The sequence below is a fragment of the Cebus imitator genome, unplaced genomic scaffold, assembly GCF_001604975.1.
Source record: "Cebus imitator isolate Cc_AM_T3 unplaced genomic scaffold, Cebus_imitator-1.0 Scaffold480, whole genome shotgun sequence".
In the NCBI taxonomy this organism is placed as follows: domain Eukaryota; kingdom Metazoa; phylum Chordata; class Mammalia; order Primates; family Cebidae; genus Cebus; species Cebus imitator.
The window spans coordinates 850,062-868,107 of record NW_016107795.1 but is presented as its reverse complement, the minus strand read 5'-3'; positions in this window follow the sequence as shown (position 1 = coordinate 868,107).

Genomic DNA, 18,046 nt, shown 5'->3' with positions numbered 1-18,046 from the left:
ATTGTTTCGGGATTTTGCCAAACACTGATTCATGAAAATGCAGAGTTGGCACTTGAAAGAGTAACATGTATTAGACTGATAACATAGTTCTTCCTACGTGGTTGAAAAAATTATCTCCATGCACGTAGCCTGTGTCTACTCCAGTAACGAAACCTGTTGAGGCCAAGGCAGAGCTTAGTCTGCAATGTTTTGACTAATTGTGTGTATTATAGCCATGGGTCTTGAACTAAGTTGTACTTCTATGAGTTGTACTACCCACACTTCCTTAATTTTTAAAAATTCTCCTTTCTCTTTCTTTCTTTCTTTCTTTCTTTCTTTCTTTCTTTCTTTCTTTCTTTCTTTCTTTCTTTCTTTTTTTCTTTCTTTCCTTCCTTCCTTCCTTCCTTCCTTCCTTCCTTCCTTCCTTCCTTCCTTCCTTCCTTCCTTCCTTCTTTCTTTCTTCTCTCTTTCTTTCTTTCTTTTCTCTTTCTTTCTTTCCTTCTTTTTCTCTCTCTCTCTCTTTCTTTCTTTCCTTTCTCTCTCTTTCTTTCTTCTTTCCTTTTTCTTTTTTGGTTGTTTCTGGCTAAAATGCAGAATTTACATTTGTCAATCTGAAATAAAATAATATAGAATTAGATATCAGTTGGATGCTAAGAAAAAGCAGAAATGGGACACTTTATGAGATTTCAAAGACCCATATCTGAAACTCTTCAAATTCTGTAGATAAAATTCCAGTGCAAAGGATGATAATATCCATGCTTCCAGGTTCTACTGTTATTTAATTTGTTTGAAAAATTAAAGTGAATTTCAGTCCTTTTGGAAACAAATCTGATGCATCTACTGTACACGTGGCTAATTTTACACTCTGATAGCAAAAAACTCAAGCGACTTGATTGAAAAAAGTAATCATTTGTAAAACCAACAGTACTGGGAACCTCCTGAATGAGCCTCTTGTCTTAGTAAACCTGAAGGCAAAAGAGTAGGATAAATACAGCATTTCTGCTACCCTGTGTTTGGTAGCTAAATTACTATTGCCTTTACTTATTTATCCTATTATAACCTTTGTGACTCAAAGAAAGGGTAGAACTTAATTAAAGAGAAAAATTAGAATCAAAAAAATCATTTTCCATGGTATAATGGTTCAGACGCAAAGGCATTAGAAATACATTTACTAATGTTTGTCCCCTCTAAAACTTATATTGGGAAGGGTGCAGTGGCTTATGCCTGTAATCTCAACACTTTGGGAAGTTGAGGCGGAAGGATCACCAGAGGTCAGGAGCTCGAGACTAGCCTGGCCAACATGGTGAAACCTCATCTCTACTAAAAATATAAAAATTAGCTGGGCGTGGTGCCAGATGCCTGTAATCCCAGCTACTCTGGAGGCTGAGACAGGAGAATTGCTTGAACACCAGAGACAGAGGTTGTAGTGAGCCAAGATCACGCCACTGCACACCAGCCTGGGCAACAAAGAGAGAAACTCCATCACGAAACAAAACAAAAACTTATGTTGAAATTTAATCCCCAGTGTGACAATATTGAGAAGTGGGACCTTCAAGAAGTGATTGGGTAATGTGGCCCAGCACGTAGCTCATGCCTGTAATTTCAGCCCTTTGAGAGGCCGAGGCATGCGATCACCTGAGGTCAGGAGTTCAGACCAGCCTGGCTGACATAGTGAAACCCTGTCTCTATTAATAACAAGAAATTAACCGAGCATGGTAGCACATGCCTGTAGTCCCAGGTACTTGGGAAGCTGAGGCAGGAGAATCGCTGGAACCTGGGGAGGCAGAGGTTGCAGTGAGCCGAGATCACACCACTGTACTCCAGCCTACAGCCTGGGTGACAAAGGGATACTTCAGCTCAGGAAAAAAAGAAAAAAAAAAAAAAAAAGAAGAAGTGATTGGGTAATGAGAGTTCTGCCCTCATGAATGGATTAATCCACTCATGAATTAATTGATTGATGAATTAATGGGTTAATGGATTAATAGATTATTATAGCAGTAGGACTGGTGGCTTTTTAAGATGAACAGAGAGACTAGAGCTAGCACACTTGACCCTCTTGCACGTAACATCCTGTGTCACTTTGGAACTCTGCAGGTAGTACACACCAGCAAGAAAGCTCTTGTCAGATTCAGCCCCCCAAACTTGGACTTCTCAGCCTTCATAATTATAAGAAATACATTTATTTTCTTCATAAATTACCCAGTTTTTATAAATAAGCAGAAAATAAATCAAGATGCCCTCTAAATATCAACTGAACTGTGCAGTTGAACAATGAGCACACTCAAAAGAATAGCTGAAATAAAAAAGCAGACAATTCCAAGTATTGGTGAAGATGTGCTGCAACTGGAACTCCAAGACTCTGCTGATAGGAGTGTGAATGATACACTTTGGAAAACTGATTGCATCTGCTAAAGCAGACATATACATTACCATTGACCCAGCAAGTCCCTTACATAAACTCAACAGAAAATGTGTACCTATATTCCCAAAAAGACATGTAATAGCATGTTAATAGCAGTACTCTCCATGGTGGTCCTAGATTAGAAATTATCCAAAAGTCTGCCAATGATAAAATATATAAATCATTTATGGTATATCATATAATGGAATACTATATAGCATTGTAGAAACATTAAGAATAAATTGTTTATAATTATACACAAAAAATTTTAATGAATCTTACAAGCATATTTTTGAGTTTAAAGCGCCAGAAACAAAAACCCACATACTGTATAATTCAATTTCTTAACAGACAAAAACAGGCAAAAACAATGTATGCTTTTAAAAGTCAAAATCATGATAACCCTGGAGACACAGGCTGTGATTAGAAAGGAGCACGGAGTAGGATTTGGGGTTACTCGTAATGTTTTGTTTCTTGATATGGGACTAGTTCAGCTTGTAAAAACTCTTGTAAGATTGAAATATGTGCACTTTTCAGTATATATTGAATATGTTACATTCAATAAAACTCTTAAAGATAATGAGTAAATATTCTCTGAGGTATAGAAAGAATGTGCAGAAATAGAAAAGACAGTTCATCATGGAGAAAGGACCTGGGGATAGGACTGAGGGTGAATTTGTGTGGAAAAAAAGTTGGGATTATAAAATACGGGGCAGTGTTACAATTCAGAGACATTAAGTTAAGGTGCAGCTGAAAACGTATATGTGTGAGGTAGTACAGGTTCTCCAAGAAGCAGACATCAAGATAGGATTAGGTATGCAAGAAGTTTATTAAAGTAAATGTATTTGAGAGGAAGTGGGGAGGCAACTGAGAGAGGCTGGCAAAGACATCAGACCATGATGCAGGACTGGCCTTGAGTGAAGGGGGCAGTGGATGTAGGTTGGGTGGAACATCTTGAACTGCAGTGAAGTTCAAGGGAAAGTTCAGTAAGGTTACTGGGGAATCTTAGAGTCCAAGTCACCTGTTAGAGGAAACCTGCACTGGAAGGGGTCTGCCTTAGTATCCTGCTGTGCTTCTTTTTCAGTTAGGAGCAATGCTTGGGAAGCTTGGTCTTGGGACAAAAGTAATGATGATTTTTAAAACATAACATATGGAGCCATCAGTCAATTATGCTTCTTGCAGTCAGGGATACAGGGGTACATTTTCATGACTGCAACAAAAGGAGACAAAGCCTGTGACAATGGTCTGCTGGTAAAATCTCTCCAAAATAAAAGCTTTTAATTGTACTATTTGACAATTTCTTTGGTGTAAATATTTTCACTATTCTGTTTTTCAAGCTAACAAAGGTGTATCAAATGATTGGTAAAATTTCTGAATGAGAGATTAAAGATTAAAAATTCTGATAATCTGCTCTTGTGACATAGCATCAGCCAGCTCCAGCATACCACTCCTTGTAAAGTTTGACCCCACAGACAAAACCAAAGCCAATGTTTATTAGATTGTTTTCATAATAGAAATCCTTATGTTTTACTTTTTCCTAAAGTAAGATGATTGTCTAAAAGCTACTGATGGGACAGGAGGCAGAGAAATTCTGGACAGAAAACGGCGGGTCCCTGGTGAAGCCCCAACCTCAAGCCTAAAAGCCTGAGACCACAGTCCAAAGTGAGAACTTCTATCCCTGTTTTCCCGCTCAAATGTTGCTTTTTCTAAGCTACCCATGGCCCTGCTCCACCCCATTCTGTGCCTGTAAAGACCCAACACTTAGCAAGCAGAGAAGAGAAGTAGCTGGACATTGGGGACTATGGCTAGGTGTCAGAGAGAAGTGGCTGGACATCAAAGGGACAGCTTGATGGCATAGCCTTGGAGAAGAATACTGCTGGAGACAGCTGGACTTCAGGGGAAGATTATCTTCCCGCCCTGTCCCCTTTTCAGCTCACCTTTTTACTGAGAGCCACGTTCATCGGCAGTAAAATCACCCATATCCTTCAATTCGTTTGTGCAACCTCTTTTTTTTGGATGCTAAACAAGAGCTTGGGAGCCATAAGTGTGGATACAAAAGGCTGTCAAAAGCAGAAGATCCACTGAGCTGTTAACACTTAAGCTGTCTGTGGACAGCAGAGCTAAAAGAGCACAGTAACACGCTTTCTGAAACTTCGGGGTCACAACACCCTGCTGTAGATGCTGCTGTGGGGCCTGCACAGAGTTTGCCCCTGACAGTGCCCAAAAGTGCTCACCCCAAATCCTGTACCTGCTCACCTGTGTGCTCCCTCCTGCAAGGAGTGGAACACAGTGGGTCTCTGTAAGTGGAGTTCACTCCTGCCAGCACTGAAGTGGACAGCTGTTTCCAGCATGCATGCAATCCAGCTCTCACCTCATTCACTCATGCACACCCTTCTGCAAGGAGTTGAGAATTGTTGGCTGAGTAAATGATGTACCCTGTTGTGAGTCCTGTGAAGGGGTCAGGGAAATGTCCTGCTTCAGTGGGGGCCTATCTAAGATATGCAAGAAGGGTGAGTAAATGCAGATCAGCCAGATCTGTCTCTTCACTTCTTTCCAAAGACTTCTTGTCCTCAGACTTCCCTCTGAGCTATGCCATTTGCAGCGGACAGGATGCAACCCTGTTACCTCTCTTTCTGATGCAAGAAATGTTTGCTCTGTTTCCCTTCATGGAAGTTCTAGCCATCTTGTGGGACCAGAATAAAGTCCTGGGGCAATTGTAGGCATCGGGCCAAGGCCACTCAGTGTTGCTGGAAGGCCCCTAGAGTGGCTCCAGTCCCCAGCTGCCCATTAGGACATTAACCAAGAACCCTAGATTTTTCTATACCTTTCTTCTTCTTTCCCCTTCTTTCACAGTTTGACATGACTCCTATCTTTTTGTTCATAATACTAAGGGTTTTATCGCAAACTCATTTACTAGGTAGGATGAGCGTTTGGCCCATCCAACAGATATGCAATTCAGAATAATGTGATTTCCATCTGTATTAGTCAGGGCTCTCTGAAGAACGGGACTAATAGGGTACATTGGGTATATGAAAGGGAGTTTATTAAGTAGTATTGACGCACAGGATCACAAGGTGAAGTCCCACAATAGGCCATCTGCAAGCTGGGGAGAAGGAAGCCGGTCCGAGTCGCAAAACTTCAAAAGTAAGGAATTCGACAGTGTAGCCTTCGGTCTGTGGCCAAAGGCCCAAGAGCCCCTGGCAAACTACTGGTGTAAGCCCAAGAGTCCAAAAGCTGAAAAGCTGAGAGTCCAATGTCCAAGTGTAGGAAGGAAACAGCACCGGAGAAAGATGGAGGCCAGAAGACTTAGCCAGTCTAGTCTTTCTACGTTCCTGTGCTTGCTTTTATCCTAGCCACACTGGCAGCTGATTAGATGGCGCCCACCCAAATTGAGAGTAGGTCTGCCTCTCCCAGTCCACTGACTCAAATCTTCATCTCCTTTAGTAACACCCTCACAGACACACTCTGGAACAATACTTTGCATCCTTCAATCCCATCAAGTTGACACTCAATATTAACCATCACACCATCTGTTTTTATGGATGCCAACCTTGCCTCCACCGCAACAGCTGCAGGCTCACATGGTACATGGTGGCTCCCACCCTCACCCCCACCCCTCCCAGCTGAGGCGCTTGGGCATGTCTGCAGCATGCATGTGCTGTGCCCAATGGCAACACGGGGTAGGAGAGAACTGTGGCGGCTGCCCAGGCCCCAAGCCAGTCTCAGGGACCATGGGCCCCACACGGTTGGTTTGCCAGTGTTTTTCATTTGCTGTCCCCCTCTGCCACATGCCCATAGAGTCTTTCCTCCCCTGGCTGAGGGTTCCAGCTCAGTCTGAACCAGAGGAAGGTTACAGTGATTAAAGGAACCCATTTGCATAGAGCAAGAGGTTCTTCCTTACCTTGTGTTATTTTTTCTCTTTCCTTTTCTATAAAAGAGGGTTCTTTTCCTACCTCATCACTCTGCTTATGATAAAGAAGCAGCAGAAGAACAACCCCACTGGGTAATAACTGCAAATTTGGCAAGACCCATCTGGGACTTAATCTAAATGAATCTATGTACTCGCTGAGACACCTTTTTGTCCCAAGCTCGATTCCAAACTTCGGGTTGAAGCCCTAGGAAGGAAAACCAGATCTGAGTGATCCAAAGCCAGGCAACAGGCACAGTATAGATGGGAAGGACTAATTCCTGCTGATTAAGCCCCTGCTTCATAGAAAGAGGGCATGCCCCATGGCACAGATAAGGCACAGGGAACCCAAAGGTTGCCAAGAGTAGGGGGAATGGAAGCTTAGATGAGTGTGGATAATTCCTATTCTCTAGGCCATTCCTGCTTCATGGGTGCAGGCTACACTGGAACCCATGGGTGGTATCCATCTAAGGTTGCTGGGACTAGGTGATAAAAAGAAGAGAAATGTGGGACATTGATTTTCTCTGTTTCTCATACCTTGAATTTTCACTGAAAGAGGAAAGGGAAAAAAAGGGATGCCTATTTTCCTCTCTTTCAAAATGGGCAACCAATTATCTTCATCATCTTCAGTCTATACTCCTCTGGAGTGTATCTTGAATCCCTGAGACAGCTTTGACCCTTAGCCTCTGGAGGAAGAATGCCTCATAGCCCTCTGCACAAAGGTTTGGCCAAATTACAATCTGCAGGGAGGACTGGCTTGGCTTCAGGAAGGAACCATTCATCTCTACACCATCCTGTAGATGGACCTTGTCTTTAAACCTGAGGGCAAACGGTCTGAGTCTCCGTATGTGCAGGCTTTCTTTACCTTGCAGGGTAATCCAGATCTTTGTCAACAGTGCATGATTGATCCAGTTCTCCTGTTTGCCGTCTCAAGAGAGGTTACAAGGGGCAATCCCAGGAAACTAAAGAAACAACCCACAGAGGCCCCTCTAGCAGGGGAGCCAGCTCCCTCTTGCCTGCTCCTCTTGGTCCACCCCATCCTCCCTATCCAGTTTCTCTCTCTTGCTTGACCCCTCCTAGAAATCCTCACCCTAGATAAGCCCCAGTCTCACTCTTGCCCCTCCAACAGATGCCTGGTGAATTTGGTCCCAGGAAGGTGCAGGTTCCCTTCTCTCTACAGGACTTAAAGGAAATTAAGGGGGATCTTGGCAAGTTTTCAGATAATGGTGACAGATATGTAGAGGCTTTTCAGAACTTAACTCAAGTATTTGAACTCTCCTGGAAAGACATTATGTTACTTTTGAATCAAACCCTGACTAACACTGAGAAGCAGGCCTCTCTGCAAGTGGCAGAGAGATTCGGAATGAGCTTTGTACCACATATAGCGTGAGGAAAGAAGTCAACCTTTATCCAACTGAAATAGAAGGAGTACCATTGGATAATTCTAAATGGGATCCCAGTGACAAGATGGGAGAATGGAAGAGGAGAGACTTTCAGGTGTGCAAAATGGAGGGATTGTGTGGGACTAGAACTAAGCTTCTCAATGATTCTAAGCTATCCATGATAGACTAGGGTTTTGATGAGAATCCCACTGCCTTCCTGGAAAGGCTAAGAGAGTCCTTGGTAAAGCACAACTCTCTATCTCCTGATTTAGTCAATGGACAGCTAATCCTAAAGGAAAAATTTATTACTCAGGCAGCTCCTGAGATCAGGAGGAAGCTGCAGAAACAGGCCCTGGGACCAAACAGTACTTTAGAGAACCTCCTGAAAGCAGCCACCTGTCTTTTACAATAGGTCACTGGAATAGATTCTTGAATTTATTATACCCAAGTAAAGGCCTGGGAAGCTGATGGATTTACCTCCATAAACCCAAGAGTACTCATAGTACCAATATAAAGAGATTGGGGACCTCAAGCTAAAAATTACAAAAGATAAGTGTTAATACTTAACTTTCCATAAATATTCTCTTATAGTCTTGACTATGATTGCTGTTTTTACTTTTATTCTGTTCTATACCATGGGGTATACTATTGTTTCAGGAAGGGGTAGTATATTTTAGTTCTTATTTCCGCAAACTTTGTCACTAGATTATCTCCTTTTAACCCCTTTTTGTATAATACACATATTTGATCCATGCATACTTGCCTCTATAAAACTTGCTTCTTCTCACCTAGAGGCCATCAAACTCTAAAGGGTCATGTAACTAGAGCCTCGGACAATGGCTCCCTTTTACCAGCGACCCTTAGGTAAACCTCTGAGAAAAATCTGACTGCTGTTTTCTTCAAAACCATGCCCCCTGTCAGTAGGAAGTAGCTAAGGTTGGTCATTGTCTGTATTCTAACGGCAGTTAGATGTGCCTCTTTGAGAGGGGAAAGGATGGGGACAATAGGCAGAGAAATTCTAGAAAAGGGCGGGTCCCTGGTGAAGCCCAACCCTCAAGCTGAAAAACCTGAGACCACAGCCCAAAGTGAATACTTATAACCCTGTTTTCTCACTGGAACTTTGCCTTTTCCTAAATCTTCCATGGTTCCACCCCACCCCATCCTTTGCCTATAATTACTCCAGACTCAGCTGGCAGAGGGAAGAAGCAGCTAGACATTAGGGACTACAGCTGGAAGTCAGAGAGAAGCGGCTTGATGTCAGAGTCAGAGAGGCAGTTTGTCTTCATAACTCTGGAGAAGAGTCATTGGTGGAGATGGCTGGACTTCAGGGGAAGATTACTTCTCCTTTTCAGCCCCCCTTCCCACTGAAAGCCGCTTTCATTGGCAATAAAATCCCCCATATTTACCATCCTTTAGTTCATTCAGGCAACCTCATTTTTCATGGACACCTGACAACAGCTCAGGAGCCACAAGTGTGACTAAAGGCTTCACAGTGGCCCTTTTCCCTAGCTGGCAGAACACAGCCACCTCACATGAAAAGACAGAAGGCACACTGAGCTGTTAACACTTAAGCTGTTTGTGGATGGGAGAGCTAAAAGAGGACTGTAACACGCCCTCTGGGGCTTCAGGAGTCACAGGCACCACCCCTTTGATGCTGCTGTAAAGCCTACATAGAGTTTGCTCCTGCCAGTGCCTAAAAGTGTTTGCCCTGGCTCCTGCACCTGCTCACCTGTGCACTCCCTCCTGAAAGGGGTGGAACATAGCAGGTGCAAGTGAGTGGAGTTCTCTCCTGCTGGCGCCAAAGCAGCCAGCTGGTTCCAGGGCTCCTGTAATCCAGTTCCTGCCTCATTCTCCAGTGTGCTCCCTCCCACAAAGAGTTGCGAGCTGCTGACTGAGTAAATGAGGCACCCCTGTTACGAGTTCTGTGAAAGGGTCAGGGAAATATCCTGCTTCACTACCAAAAGAGATGCTTCCTTTGGTAGGCTGACAGAACTATTAGGGAGGATAGTTTTATTTCTTTGTGCACTTCCTGGGAATCCTTGCTACTTGTAGCATATATGTGAGATAATTTCTCTGTGTCCTTGCTTTGGCATCTCCACCTTGGTAAAGCCAGGTCTGCACTGTTCCTTATTATGATTTCCTTTTCTTCCCTTTTTGACACAGTAAGATCACCTGGATGTTGCTCAAAATAGTGGCATGTAATAATTTGTAAACATTTGGAGAACAGACGAGATTGGGTTTGTTCAGTATGTATGGCCACAGAGAGGACAAGATATATAATAAATATTATATATTATATCTTGGATTATGCATTGACTACGTTGATCTATTATCTATCTAACGTCTATCATTCAAGAAGAAAGATTTTATCTTAACCCCCTCTCCTCTCAAAAAAGAAGTTTGTCAATACATGTTCAGAAAGAATGGTGAGCACGTACCTTTTGTTGATAAAATACGTTTTATCTAATTTGATAGTGTAGCTATTATTGTCTCTTCTACCTCACATGTCCACATGGTAAGATGTAGTCTGAATAGCTGATGTTAATGTGCCTCAAATTAATTCATGCATTAGTCCTAGGGACTCCTGGTGAGAGTAAAGAAGTGCTATTTGTTGGACACCAACACTGAACACTGTACTAAGTGCTATATTACAAAGGTGTAGGATCATTGTTGTCCATGCTCTTTCAGGATAAATGAAAACAAAGCAACATGAGAGAAACACAGAGAGGAGAGCTCTGACCTTTGACTCAGGAGCCTTCACTGGTCCCACACACATCACATGAGGGACTCTTCATGAAACAGTTGTAAAACACTGACTTCCTTAAAACTTTCCCCCAGTGACTTGCGTAATTATTGCTAATTTGTCAAAGCCATCTTCCACTTTGGAAATATATATAGTTAGTACAACTTTACAAATTTATGTTATTTTTACAAAGCTTCTAAACAGCACCAGCGCAGGGACTATGCTGTGGGCTAAACATTGCCCCCTATTCCTAAATTCATATGTTAAAGTCTTCAACTTCAGTGTCTCAAAATGAATCTCAACAGTATTGCAAATTTTATAGTCCTATAAAATAATTCCACTTGAGTTTTCTTTTTTGTCATAAAAATGTGAAAACATTTTATTCTATGTACAATAATGTACACAAATTTAAATAGGTCACCAAAGAGACCAGAAGTAATTGAAGAAGTATATTTGCAGTAGCACATCACAGTAAAGAGAAAACCATTCACAGATTCAACATTGATAATGTTTTTGTGCTTGGTTACATACTGAAGGTGAAGGATATTATTCCATTTTGGATTAACTGAATTTTAAACAAGTACCTCAATGATTAATAAATGCTATTTTAATTATTCAGTATCATTATTAAGTTCTTCAGCTGCTGTGCCTATGTGCTGAATCACTCCATTTCTTTCTCTTTGCTCGAATTACACCATGTAATCATTATTTCCATGCACTTCTTGAATTTTCTACGCAGGCTTTAAAAAGTTGTCTGGCACACTGTAGCATCAATGTTAATTGTCTTGTACTTTGTTAATTCGGATCAATTTTCTGAGTTCCTTAATTTATTTTTGTTACTTTGTAGTAATACAGTCCCAAAGTAATAATCACATGCATTTATGTGGAGATTTTTTGAGAACTTGAAAGAAGTTTCAGTGCCCTAACATCCAGGAATAAAAGATAATTAAGTAATTTTAATGTGTCTGAGTTACTGGGGCTGTAGCAAGAATATATAAACAGTTAAGAACCTATTTAAGATTGGCCATATTTTCTATCTTATCACTTAGAATAAATATAATGAAGTGCTAAATATCTTTTAAGTAGATATATCTTTCTGGATAATTCATGTTGTGTTAAGGGTCATTACAAGTACCCAGTAAATTTAATTCCTAATATCCTGGGCCCTCAAGCATAAGGTATACAATCTCCCTATGTGTGTGCTATTTATTTTCATCTAATTATAAAAATTCTTGCTTCATGATGACAACAGTAAAATAATGTATTATAGGCATTTTTAAAAATTTTGATTTTAAAATAATTTTAAGAGTTATAAACATTATACAGACTTCACTTATACATTCTTCACTTAATTTCTAATGTTAACAACTTTTTTGATCATGGTATATTTATAAAAACTTATATCATCTCTTTTTCTTCTTTTTTTTTTTTGAAACACTGTTGCTCAGGCTAAAGTGCAGTGGCATGATGCTTGTTCACTGCAGTCCCAAACTCCTGGGTTAAGCAATCCTCCTGCCTGGGATACTAGGACTACAGGTGCACACTACCATGCCTGGTTAATTTTTTATTTTTTGTAAAATATAGTCTCACTGTGCTGCACAGGCTGGACTTGAACCCCTAGCCCTCAAGCAATCCTCCCACTTGGGCTTCTCAAAGCACTGGGATTACAGGTGTGGGCCATCATCCTGGCTTATTTCTCATTTCTTAGCCTATTGTGACCTTGACGCTTTTGATGAATATTGGTCAGATATTTTGTAGAATATCTCTCAATTGGAGTTGTCTGATGCCCCAGTTATGGATTTTAGGAAAAATTATACAGAGGTAAAGCACTTTTCTCATGATAACAACATCATGTTTTAACTGGTGATGTTAACATTGATCATGTGGTTAAAGTGCTGTCAGACAAGTTTCTTCTCTGTAATGTTACTATTTTTGCTCTCTATACCCTATGTGTTAGAAAGGAGTCACTAAGTCTGTTCCACACTCAAGAGGTAGAAAATTAAGCTCTACCTTGAAGAATTTGTGGCCACACGTTCAAATCAAAACAATAATCAACAAATATTTTAAAGAAAATACTTTGAGGCTATTGGCATTTATTTTTAATAACCTTATTAGATATAATTTGTATTAAGACTACAGTTTTAAAAGTTCTAAACTATATTGTGATTTTATAGACTAATCATCATAGCTAACACAGGGTACATATTCTGTGCCAGGCATTTGTTCTAAGTGTTCTACCTTTATTGTAAATCTATGAGGTAAGTACCATTAGTTTTTATATTTAATAGATATAAATGCTGAAGTGCAGAGAACTTACATAATGCACTCATTATTATATGGCTAGGAAGCTACATAGCTGGAATTCAAACCTAGAAAGTGTCAGTCTGGTACAAAGCCTGCTTTTCCCTGTCAAACATTATGCTACCTTGCATTTCTATGAGATAAATAAGTAAAAAGATACATGAAAGTATATTGAAATAAAAGGACATGTATATAATATTGAACAGTAAGGCTTGACTCTCAGGATAGATGTAAATTAAATTGTAAAACTTTTCTACTGAGATTCAGTGGAATTCAAAGTGTCGCATCTAAACAGTCTAACATTCATTTTAACACAGTGAAAATTTCATTCTTCTGCAGTAGGTATCTAGAATATATAGGTATCTAGAATGTATAGATATCTGGAATATGTAGGCATCTAGAATATATAGGTATTTAGAATATATAGGTATCTAGAATATAACTGCTACTCATCAATTAAAACTTCCCCAAAGACTCCAATAGAGAAATGGACAAGAATATAAATAGGCAATTCACAGAAACTTAATAGATAATTAGTTTCACTAGTTATCAAAGAAAATCAAACTTAAACCACTATGAGACAGCATTTTAGATCCATCAGATGGTCAACAACCGGTAAATCTGATAACACTGAATTTTGGTAAGGATATGGGAAAATGGAAATTCAGACATGGCCGGGGTAAATATAAATGCACATAACTTTGGAAATTGGTGATACCTAATGAAAGCTGATACACACAACTGACCCCAGCATTATCTGTTCTGTGTCTGCACTAGAGAAATCTACAACCATGTACATAATGTAGATGTTGGGGGATAGATGTAGCAAACCACCATGCATGTGTATATATATGTAACAAACCTGCATATTCTGCACATGTACCCCAAAACTTAAAGTATAATAAAATTTTTTCAAGAAAAAAAAGAAGTCGCTGTAAGGATGCTTGTGAAGCACTGTTGGTAACAGCAAAAACTATTGCTCAGGAGTCAAAGTCATAAACAGTGCAATGATACAGAGTTAAAATGAAACAACTCAATCTAACTAGTTTAACAAGGGTAAGCCTTTAAACATGCTTTTGAGTAAAAAAGAAAACAAAATACTATATTCAGTACAATGTCATTCATGTTGATGTCAAAGCACTAAACATTATACAGAGAAACATAAATATACGGTAAAAGTTCAGAACATTAGTGAGAATGAGTCTATCATCACAGGATTTGAGCAGTGAAGAGAGAAAATAACTGGTGAATGGGACTTTAATGTCTGTGTGTTTTTTTAATAAAAAATATTGGAATCAATTATAATCAAATATTCATAGAGCTAATCTCAGAGGTGTAGACAGGTAATGGTTATATGCACATATATTTTACTTCTTTGAATAAAAGATTTCATAATAGAACTTCAAAAAGGGTAATATGTGTGGAATTTTTTTCTTAGCAGGGAAAAATAAGGGGATTTAAATCATTTCTTCATCAAAAAATCCCTTTGAACTTTTATTTGCCAAACTTCCTTCTTCCTTGTTATGAGGATTAGTAACTCCAAACCATATTTACTTCTGTGGTTTCATTCTGAAAAAGAAAATTTGCCTGGTTTAGATAAAGCCTTCCATTAACTTAGATTCTGAGCTAGAGGTTATAAAGGAAGTTGTTATTTTATCTGGCAGAGATAAAGGGAAAAGCCAAAATATTTTGATGTGGACATAGCTTCTGGAGAAATGCCAAAAAGATCACTGAGTCTGTGATCTTTCATGGTGTCCACAATGTGGGCCTTGAAATGACACCAGTGCTGCCTACCACATGGTGCAGGTGTCTTTGGAGCTGAGTAGAAACATTCTGAAAACATGCATGTTGCTGTCCTGGGATCAATGGTTAACACTCAACGCACTGCTCTTCTGCGGTTTCAAAATTGTTCTTAAACTTACTTTGCATGGCTATCTCAATGTTTATAAATCAAAGAAAGCCACCTACTGGTTGCTACTGATGGTACACTGCATGTTAATTTATTATTTTTGGCTTACCTAATATATTTATATTTTATAAAATGGATTTTTTAAGGTATAATTGTATCAAAGTGTGCAATTTTGGCTAGAGACGCAAAAGCTTTGTCTCCATATATAAAGACGGTAACTCCTATCTTATGTACTCATCTTCAATACCTTTACTGGTATTGAAAATATTTTCCTTATTACTTATCATGGCAGTTCTATTAAACACAAATATTTATGATGTTTTTTCAGAGATTAAAAAACATATCATCTGTTTTATTTAAAATATTTGTAATCCAAAGAAATGCTTACTGAAAATTGTGGTTCAACACGTAAAATGTCTATTTAATATATTTTACATAAAACCTCCAGAAGTTGAATAAAGTTGATTTTAAGTTAATTAATCTCATAAATCACTGTAGAATAAACAAAAGATTATAAATACAATAAATAAAAGCATGCTTCTTTTGCTTATTGGATATACTTAATTGGAAGTAAATAATGTATGTTGAGCCTAAACAAATAAAACTTTACTTCTAAATTGTATTTTAAGATTAAGGAGAAAAAGCTATAAAATAATTAACATATTTTTATTTCTCCATGTTTTAAATTTGTAAAACTTTAATAGTGATGAAAAGTCACTAAATCTTTATAAAGTTAGTCTTTTTTTGCTTTAATGTTTATAAACTGCACTGTACCATGTATCTTTAAAACATAATATATTCAAATTATATTTTCCAAGAGAGCAGGCTGTCGGTTAGTCATCTTTGTAATTTGTCATGCCATTTTCTGGGATGACAATTTCAGTTTGGCTTGTTGCCATCTAGGCCTCAAAAACAGCAAATGAGGAAAGAAAATGTGAGAAATTGTCTCATATTTTATGGATCACTGAGTGAGTGAATCAACCTAGGATACTGCACCATTGCCTGCAGTGTGTCTGCATCTGTGAAACTGCTGAAATTCTGGTTGCAGCAACTGATGGAGTCTGTGCAACATTCATGGCTTCAAAAGGGTGTTGGCTTTCCTCCCCAGATTTAAGAACTGCAATTTTTAATAAAGGTGACACGTCATTTTCCATTTATGACAAATCCTAGGAGTTGCTATATTGGTATTTGATTTGAATAAGAATATAAAAAAGAAGATCCAAGTATACCGTCTACAAAGTAAAAACATATCCTTTTAAAGTGTTGTGTTTGATGAGTTTCGATAAAGATATCAACTCATGTAGCCACTGCCACAACCAAGATGTGGAATATTTCCCTTATGCTCCCAGAGTTCCCTCTTGCCCATTTTTAGTTGGTCACTCTTTCCCCTGCCAGTCCCAGATAACCACTAGTCTAATTTTACCACATTAGAATTTAATAGAAATAGTATAATGCACTATGTACTCTCATTGTCTGACTTTCACTCAGCATAATATTTGTGAAATTCATCCATGCTTGTGCTGCTGCTCATTCCTTTTAGTCTCTGAGTAGTATTCCATACTATGAGGTTATACCACAATCTTTCATACTTTAATTGTTCTTAGTTTTTTATTTTGCTGAATGAAGTTGCTATGAATATTTATGTCCAATACTTTTTGGACATATATGCTTTTATTTCTCTTGGATAAATACCTAGAAGTGAAATCACTGGGTTATGAACCTGTATAGATAATTTTAAAAGAAATTGACAGACTGCGTTAAGAAACTGGAAAGGATTTAAAAAATTTTTTGAAACACATGAAAATGGAAACACAATGTATCAAAACCTATAGAATGCATTTTTTAAAAGTACTAAACTTGGTGAAATTAGCACTTTTTTTTTTGAGATGGAGTCTGTCTGTCGCCCAGGCTGGAGTGCAATGCCTCAATCTCTGCTCACTGCAACCTCCGCCTCTCGAGTTCAAGGGATTCTCCTGCCTCAGCCTCCCAAGTAGTTGGGATTACCGGTGCCTGTCACCACACCCAGCTATTTTTTTTTTTTTTTGTATTTAGTAGAGACAGGGTTTCACCACATTGGTCAGGCTGGTCTCAAACTCCCGACTTCAGGCGATCCACTTGCCCCAGCCTCCCAAAGTGCCAGGATTACAGGTGCGAGTTACCGTGCCCAGCCAAATTTCCACATTTTATACACTGCATTGAACTTCATAGGAAAGCTTGTCTCCTGTAAATGACTTTTGAATACAGATTTGTTCAGCCATCTCTAATACTACACATGCCTGTACTTGTCCAATTGTGAGGCCTCCCCAGCCATGTGGAACTGCTAGAGTGCAGTGGCATGATCTCGGCTCACTGCAACCTCCACCTCCCAGGTTCAAGCAATTCCCTGCCTCCTAAGTAGCTGGGATAACAGGTGTGAGTCACAGCGTCCAGATGAAACAATTTCTTAATAAGCCTTTATGTAACAACTAACCTGACATCAGAATACCTGAAGAAAACATTGCAGGGACTGAGATGAGAAACATAGGTAACAGCAACAGAAGGGAAAGAATTTAAAAATCAGTTTTTTTTGTCCTTGGAATATTATGTGTTTGAATTGAAGACAGAGAGAAGGAAGCAAGAAGGGAATGGTTCAAGGCCAAAATGGTCATATTTAGAAGATACCTCAAATTATACCCACTATTATGTGTGCAATTTAGGTTATATGAAATTTCTAGTCTTTCTATGTATTTAGAAGTGCTTGATGCATTTAAATGTAAAAGTAATAGAATAACACTTTTTATAAATAGCTATTGAAAACTGATGGGAAATACTGTGTTTAGAAGTGGAATTGTTAAACCACCTTTTGAACAGTGAACAGTGAACTTTCTGCACTTGTTCATTGGGTTGAGGGAAATGGGAGGTAAGAAAATGTAAAAGGTATTTTGCTAGTGTGTACTACAAAATGTTAACTTATCCATTGTCCTATATGCCCAAATGGCCTTGACAGTGCATTTTATTTAACTTAGCTATACTATATATATTGTGTATATACTGGACAAATGATTCCTAATTTTATAATATCTAGTCACTAGATATTAGATATTGTCAATGTATAACAAAGGAGCGTTAGTAACTAACACATTTTGTACATTTTGTGTTGAGATGTATAAAAAGACTGTATTTTGAAAAGGATTTCAGGAAGTGAAATGATAGCATCAGCTCTGAAACATGTACCCATATTTACCGGGTTGGTGGTAGAGAGGAGTTGAAAGAAATAAAGGATTCTAGACCAGAATGTTTCCATTCAGAAAACATTTTCAAATATAACAGTTGTTACATGTGTGTAGTTTATTCAAAACTACTGTGTACATAGTAAAGAGACTTCGTCTTTATTTGAAACATCTAGTCTTTCTAGATATTTAGAAGTACACAAAACATGTTAAAA